The sequence below is a fragment of the Notechis scutatus genome, chromosome 2, assembly GCF_049901735.1.
Source record: "Notechis scutatus isolate UNSWTSFEM ecotype Mainland chromosome 2, rNotScu1.2, whole genome shotgun sequence".
NCBI lineage: Eukaryota > Metazoa > Chordata > Lepidosauria > Squamata > Elapidae > Notechis > Notechis scutatus.
The window spans coordinates 69,126,872-69,135,112 of NC_142010.1; the positions used below are offsets into that span (position 1 = coordinate 69,126,872).

Sequence of the window (8,241 nt, forward strand, 5' to 3'; positions counted from 1 at the left end):
CACTGAGCTCTTTATTTTCAGAACTATTGGGACTTGCAAGATGTCAGCCATAACTTCTTTGTTTAAAATGCTCAGTGTAGTTTGATATCTGCTGTATTTATTACTGATTAAAGCATTTGGTCCACAGTTTACTTGATGCTAACAATATAAAATACCTGAACTATCTTTTAAAATATTTTCCTGGTTGTTTCTGGTCACAATTATGAAACCCCTGTGGGACATAATCTGGAGATGATGGATTAAGTTGTCATTGATGTGTGCATGACACATAGCTTTATCTGTTTTTTCCCCCCTTTAAAACAGTTGAGGGACTCCACATTAATGTGGAACATATAATCTTCTAATATATGGTACCGAAAACAGAAGTGATATGCTGGAGATGTGAACAACAAGAAGAGACATTTTATCATGTTTGGTGGATATGTAAAAAGGCAAGAAAATGTCGGCTTCAAATGCAAACACTGATTCGGGGGATCTCAAAGATTAAAGACCAGAGGTTTTTCTTTTGGGATTGAGAGACAAACCTTTGGCTGGGGGGGAGTCATGCAATCTTGGTTTTTTTATGTGATAACTGCAGCAAGGTAATTGTATGCACAGATAAAGATTTGGGATTACCCACAATGGAGGGGTGGTTGATGAAGATGATGGAACTTGCTGAGATGGCTAAATTGAATTATTTGGTCAAATAAAAGGCAATATCTATGCTTATTGAAATAGGAGTGATGTGTGGCTCTTTGGAAGAACAGGGCAGTTCAAAACAACAGTGGCTTTGTTCTCAGAGCACTGTCTGTTATGAAACTCCAAGAAACAACACTCTCCATTTAGGTTTTTAACCAGGCTGTTGTATGAATCTGAAATGACCACCATATTCATAAATGAGTGGATGATTGTAAACTAGACATTACACCTACAGTGATTTTTCAGCAGGGCATCTGGTTTAATGTCAGTAACTGGCATCCAAGGTCTGTAGCTATTTGGGCTCTACATGACACAGTATGCCAGAAACATCTGTTAAAGATCCCTGTATGCTGGTGGTAAAAATGGCGCTACGGATTCATTTACTACATGAGGCACATAGCTGAATGTGCTGTGCAACGCTCGACATTAAAATCATTCTGAATTTTGGCTTAAAAAGAAGTAAGCAATGTGCTCATCTATTACTGCTCAGACCATTCTGAGAACAACTGTAACTAACAAATCCATAAGAGATGGTCCCTCCGTGAGTTCAGTTTGGTCTTCTCAGAATAAGATAAAGAAGTTATAATTTGGTCTTTGCTTCATTCCTGAACAAGCTAAATTCCATGGTAGAGACAACATGGATAACAAACGTAGCTGTCAGTGTATCAGAACAAGGAGAGGAGTATGATTTATTCAATGTACTGTGCATATTTTTTATTTATTTCTCCCTGCTCCTCTCATATTTTGTTCCTCAAGCACAAAAAAATAATCAATCCAAGCAACCAGACATTAGTTAACTGGGGCTGAAGCAGATTTTGCTGCTGGGGAAGAAATCTTCTCTAAATCCAGCCAAGAAATATAACCAAATATAAGAATGCAAGCTAACAATATACCAATAGACTGAAAGTGACATTCACACAAATATCAAATTGTAATGCAGTTTAAAAAAAAAAAATCTGAAAAAGTAGTCCTGCATTCATTGTTGTGCATGGAATGAACCAACAATTTAGCAGCATCTGGGAGGGTTTTATTCTTTTGATTTTGCACATTTGTCCTTTGTTTGGTGGTACCTCTATGTCCTTTTACATCATGAATCTCCACCGTGATCTAGTCAAATGTCACAGACATAATGCTTCACAGAGTGTAAATGTGTTTCCTTTTCTGGAAACTCTGCACAACATCGGGTAAGAGATGCCTTTGAACTGAGGTGCCGCAGGAAATTGTTGAGAAAACCTTAGACCACAACAGGAACAAATCATTCAAAACTTGATTAAGAAAAAAAAAATCAGAGGGTTCATCAGAAGCAGTAACAATGAAGCTAAATATTACGGACGCATAATATGAAAGCCAGCCTTTGGAGAAGACCCTGATGCTTGGAAAACTCAAAGGCAAAATAGAAGACAAGATGATCAATATATCACTGATGATACAAGCATAACTTTAAAAGGGAGCAATTACTGGCATACAGTTCTGGCAAAAGAAAAAAAAAAAAGTCCAACAGGACATGAACAGTCAGCAAATCTAAATGACTAAACCACAACAAAGCATGCCTTTTTTGTGGGATTATTTCCCCACTTCTCTTTTGGTTATTTTCTTTGGTGGCTCATTGTTCGCATTTAGATTTTGCTTGTTTAACAGAGTCCTTGTTTGTTCTACCAGTTATTCACCCACTGCAACCTAAGGGAAGAGAAAGCAAAGAAAGAATTACAACCCACCACCCTGGTAGAAATTCCTGCCTGGTCACCTGCAGTGGCAAAGCAACCGAGCACAGACTAGCCACTCCATTGGGCATTGGTTGGACACAGTATTTCTTCCCAGGCTGACCCATCTTGACCTTAACATACCACACAAAGGCCTACGTGGCATTTATAAGCCAGCCACCTCTTTGGATGCTGAGCGTTAAGAATCATGCATGTTCTTCATCAGTCATGCTGTTGATTTTAAGAATGAATGGCTTCAGCTGAGTTTTGTCCCTGTTTTGTGATAGTCCCTGCAAGGCACCTGAGTTTGTTATTCCTGTCCATTCCAGCTGGAATTCAAATGGCATGGCTTTATCTAAGGAACAGATGAATGGCTCAGCAGGAATGTTTATGGGTGAGGGAAGATAAGCAACTACATTCTCCAACCTTGCCCGAACCTGCTGAGAACTAATGGCCAGATCCCCTCTCACCTGCCTGCAGCTCAGCCTTGCTTCCAGGCCAAATAGTTCAGCCTTTTAACCTGAGCAATGCAGGAATGTATTATTCCACCCAGGAACCATTACAACTGAGTCACGTTTTACAGCACCTTTTCTCTGGCTTAAGCGCCTGCCTTTCCATGCTGTGCAGAATCAACACTAAACCCGAGATGCATAGCTGCCCTCTTTTTCACATCCATTTCATGGAAATAAATATTGAATGAAGTCCATTTTCCCTTCCTAAGCCCAAGGACCTAAATGCCAGGTAGAAAGTATGTTTCCATATTACTCATATTAGGACCAGGCAATGTTTGAGAAGGAAGCATAAACAGTCCCTATCTGCAGTTTATTAAAGCAGCGTGTCTGTTTCCAGGCGCCTCAGTTTTAAATGCTTGAAATTCCAGTAAAATGAAGATTTTGTTCTTGTTTTTTGTATTGTTCTCACCACACACTTTGTTCGGCATGCTGAGCATTTTAGTCCTCTTAATTTCTATACTTTTCAGTAGCACTGCCTTCATGAAAGTTGCCTTTGATATTTTACTTTAATTTCCTCCTGCATGAAGCATCATTTCGTTCACTATGAATAGGTATGCTATGAAATGGTTCAATCATTTCCTTCCTCTTGTCCTTGACTGTTGAACCTCTGGGTCTTTCCATTTCCTTTACCATTACCTTCCCTGATCTCCACCCCTGAGAAATATTAATTGATGGCTCTTAGTGATATCGAAGAAAGTGGGCTTTTGTATTTAAGGAAAAAAAATGAATATATAATAAATAATATAAACAGGAGGTGACATCTGATCATCCAATAAAGTTCCACAAATGAAGCAGGCCATTTCTGAAGCATCCACAGGTTCATGGGAAAGTTTCACTGAGGATCGAACTGATAACAGATAATCAGAGTTGGAAGGGACCTTGTAGGTCATCTAGTCCAATCCCCCCTGCCCAAGCGGGAGACCCTACACCATTTCTGACAGATGGCAGTCCAATCTCTTCTTGAAAGTCTCAAGTGATGGCGCTCCCACAACTTCTGAGGGCAAACTGTTCCATTGGTTGATTGTTCTCACTGTCAGAAAGTTTCTCCTTATTCCCAGGTTAAATCTCTCCTTGTTCAGTTTCCGTCCATTATTCCTTGTCTGGCCTACATACGCTTTAGAAAATAGATTGACCCCTTCCTCCCTGTGGCAGCCCCTCAAATATTGGAAGACTGCTATCATGTCTCCCCTGGTCCTTCTCTTCACTAGACTAGCCAAGCCCAGTTCCTGTAACCGTTCTTCATATGCCTTAGTCTCCAGTCCCCTAATCATCCTGGTTGCTCTTCTCTGTACTTTTTCTAGAGTCTCAACATCTTCTTTGTAATGTGGTGACCAAAACTGGATGCAGTACTCTAGGTGTGGTCTTACTAAGGCTTTATAGAGTGATATTAGTACTTCCCTTGATCTTGATTGTATCCCTCTGTTAATAAAAATTTAGGATTGCATTAGCTTTTTTGGCGGCTGCTGCACACTACTGGCTCATATTTAGCTAGTTGACCACTAAGACTCCAAGATCTTTTTCACAGTTACTGCTATTGAGCCTGGTTTCACCCAGTCTATATGTGCACTTTTGGTTTTTCTTGCCTAAGTGTAGGACTTTACTTTTCTCTACACTGAATTTCATTTTGTTAGATACGGCCCAGTGTTCTAGTCTGTCAAGATCCACCTGGATCTTGAGCCTATCTTCTTGGGTGCTAGCTATTCCTGCCAGCTTAGTATCATCTGCAAATTTGGTAAGTTCCCCTTCTATTCCCTCATCTAAGTCGTTAATGAAGATACTACTGACAAGCTTTTCTCCCACTTGTGATCATTTCTTCAGAGAGAAAAAAAAGGGGGAGAGACCAGCGGACTGGATGGAGAAAAGAAGAGAAGGCCTCACCCCATCATCACCCACATCACAATCAGACTCACCGATTCTGGTCACAGGACATGATGGGCTTCTTACCAGGGTGAGGAAGAGTCAGTTCTTCTACTAGCACTTAAATTGGAGAAATAAACCTTTACTTGCAAGAGTGCTGATTTTATCATTTATTTCTTCAATTTCGATGGCCGCCCATTTCAGTCAACGGCTAATACTTAAGAAGTGAATCAAGGCCCAATTGGAAATAATGTACCTTTGATTTCCTCTTTCAGCAACATATGATATTTAAGTTAGCTCAAGCTGTGGAGCAAACTGCGGGCCTTGCTAAATCACAATCTCCACTTAATGCACATCAAAAGATGATTGTGGGCTGAGGCTTACCTTATACGGGAAGTGGGAGACCTGTGGTAAGAACATTGGCTTGTTTATAATTTAATTACAGCTGCCAGATGGTGGTGATGCAAGTAGCATGTTGACATGGTTCTCCTGTGTAATTTTCCTGGTCAACATTGCACAGAGAAAGCTGCTACAGAAAGTCCTTGACTTATGACCACAATTGAATCAAAAATGTCTGCTGCTAAGCGAGACCGTTGTTAAGTGAATCACTGCAGTTGTTAAGTTATTCACATGGTTGTTAAGTGAATTTGACATCTCCATTGACTTTGCTTGTCAGAAGGTCGCAGAAGGGGATCCCATGGACCCAGGACACTGCAACTTATTTAAATACGAATCAGTTGTCAAGCGCCTGAAGTTTGATTTGGAGATGCTGCTATGGGCGCAAGTGTGGAAAAATGGTCATAAGTTCCTTTTTTCAATGCTATTGTAACTTTGAATGGTCACTAAATGAACTGTTGTAAATCGAGGACTACCTGTATTAGATCCAAGAGCTTGAAGTAGAAGGGAGAGAGAAAGCCGTTAGAACACGAAAAAAAATACTACATTCTGTGAGCATATTCAGGAATTCAGATCTGAGTTGGTGTCTTTCCCAGAGCTGCATACATACAATTTCCCCCCTCCTCACATATACACACAGATGCAAACACTTTTCTCTTTCCAAAGGCTGGATTATGAAACGTAACAAGCCCCAATTTCTTGCTGAGAAATCAGATGCCTATCAATAGATGAGGCCTCTGTTGAGGTTATAGAGGGTGGGATTATATTCTAAAGTTTCAACCCTCCTCCTTTAGTCCTAGCCAGGGGTGGGATTCAAATTTTTTAACAACAGGTTCTGTGGGTGTGGCTTAGGTGGCAGGCATGGCTTGGTGGTCATGTGACTGGGTGGACATGGCTTGGTGGTCATGTTATTGGCTGGGTGTGGCCAACTCAATATCACTCACATCGAGGCACGCATCTCCTCGCCTGGCCTCTCATGGGGATGCTGCAACAGTCGTAAGTGTGAAAAATGGTCATAAGTCACTTTTTTCAGTGCCATTGTAACTTTGAATGGTCACTCCACACAAGCAAAGTACCAGCAAAGGAGGGGGGAAAAACCACAGACGTTCCTGAGACAGGAAGTCTAGTCCTGCCAAGAACGTAATAAGGGTTAACGGAGAGGCAGTTTCTGTAAGCAACACCAGAATGTTTCCTTCCTGCCTTCCTTACAGGATTAGGCCAGTAATTTCTTCTAACCACCGGTTCTCCGAACTGCTTAGAATGTTAACAACCGGTTCTAGTGAATAGGTGCAAACTGGTAGAATCCCACCCCTGGTCCTAGCCGAGATCTTGTACCAGAAACTACATGGTAAATAAGACCTGCTCAGAAGGAGACAAGGTGGTGATGTCTTTCTTTCTAGATACATTTTTTTTTGACACATGGCACCATCAAAGTTGCAGGTACGTTACACAGGTAAGAGCAAAATGATTTCTTTTTCATCAACTACTGTAAACCAACCAAATCAAAGCCCATCACATTTTGTTCATCTGAAGCAGTTGGGGAGTAGAGCAAATTTTCATGCTGGATCTTACACAACAAAAGTAAAATGTATAAAAATGTTCACAAGCGTGCATTCAATTAAGTGTCATATCTGTTCATATACAGTTGAAAAACTGTATTATGTTTTGCAGACTTCCAGGCTCCAGATTCAGCTTCAAATTTCCAGTCCATCAGTCTCAAGTGTACTTTAATGGAACAGGAAGACATCGCTTTTGTTCTATAATACAGATGCACACCGCTCAGCTAAAAAGATGTATGTGTGTGAGAGAGAAAGAAAGAAAGAAAGAGAGAGAGAGAGAGCAGATTTGAAAACCGATGTTCTGTCAGCTTTCATTACTAAATAAGCTACAATAAACTTCAACAGAAACTAGCAGGGAGGTCTGCAATAAAAGAAAAGAAGACTATTTCAGGTAATACTAAAATCCATCGCCAATCTGGAAATTAGTTAGATGTGAGAGGACACACACTTACATTTCTTTTAGAGCAGGGCAGATAATCATGTCTAGTCTAGACACCAGATCCATCTCCCCTCTGTGTTGGAAGTTAGCACCCACCCCTCTCCTAGGAAAATGAAATATTTTAGGATATACTAAAAAGGCAGAATATTTCCCCTAAAAGAGAAGTAGAAACTCAGAGAGGCAGGAACTCAGCCCCTCCCCCACCTTTGTCAAAGGGTCATTAAGGCCTGAGCCAATCTATTCTACATATCAAAGATCTACCTCCTTCAGGCAGAGCCATAATAGGAATCCCAAAGCCCTTTCATTACATCATCATCCAGCAAGGCTCAACCAAGCCTGGGACTCAGGACGGTCTACAGACAGTCCCATGGGAATCTGACGACCAATCAGAATACAAGCTCAAATTCAAATCCCAATAGAGGGTATAAATCTATCTCCCTCCACTCCATGTGCCTTTTTCTGTCCAGGAACCCATCCTGTTCATCAATAAACCATCTTTCTAAGCGGCTTCTATGTTTCCAGGGTCTTTTTCCCCACTTGGAACTGAACCCAGAAGGATAATTCTTCCAACACCTGCTTGGGAAAGTTGGATGATCCAGAGGTAGAACTTAAAAGGTTCGGGCGGGCATTAAAGACCCATCCCTAAGACCCTACATTTCTCCACACAGGGTGAAGCAGGGAGCCAGCTGTGTCAATGGGAGCCTTAGCTTCCTGTCTTTTACTGCATGAGCAGTAGCCCATACAAGCCGAAGAGGAAAACCCCCACTCTATGATGTCCTGCTGCATATTAGAGCAGGTTCACCTGCCCAATGTTTTTTCCTGAACTGAAGAATGTACGGACAGCCGAAACACATCATCTCCCGTATTTTGCAAAGGTGGTTCTGTCAGATTTTGGCCATTTATTTGTTGAAAAGGCACACAAGTGACTAAGACTGAGCCACGCTTATTGGCAATTCATCTGAATTGCTTGCAAAGGGGGCTGCTATTACAAATTCAGGAACAGGTTCAAGCACAGACTGGAAGACAGATAAAGACTACTGGAGGGAGTCCCAGCCCTTATTTAGGGAGTATCGCCCCATTTAGAGCAGGATGAACGTCCT

At 41.2% G+C, this 8,241-nt stretch overlaps 1 long non-coding RNA gene across 1 annotated transcript; it reads left to right on the top strand.

Moving 5' to 3' along the window:
* Nucleotides 1-6,815: 6,815 nt before the first annotated feature.
* LOC148132064 (uncharacterized) lies at nt 6,816-7,947 on the top strand. Its single transcript, XR_015747563.1, has 3 exons — nt 6,816-6,936; nt 7,664-7,742; nt 7,810-7,947. It is a non-coding gene; the product is annotated as an uncharacterized LOC148132064 (long non-coding RNA).
* Nucleotides 7,948-8,241: the final 294 nt, after the last annotated feature.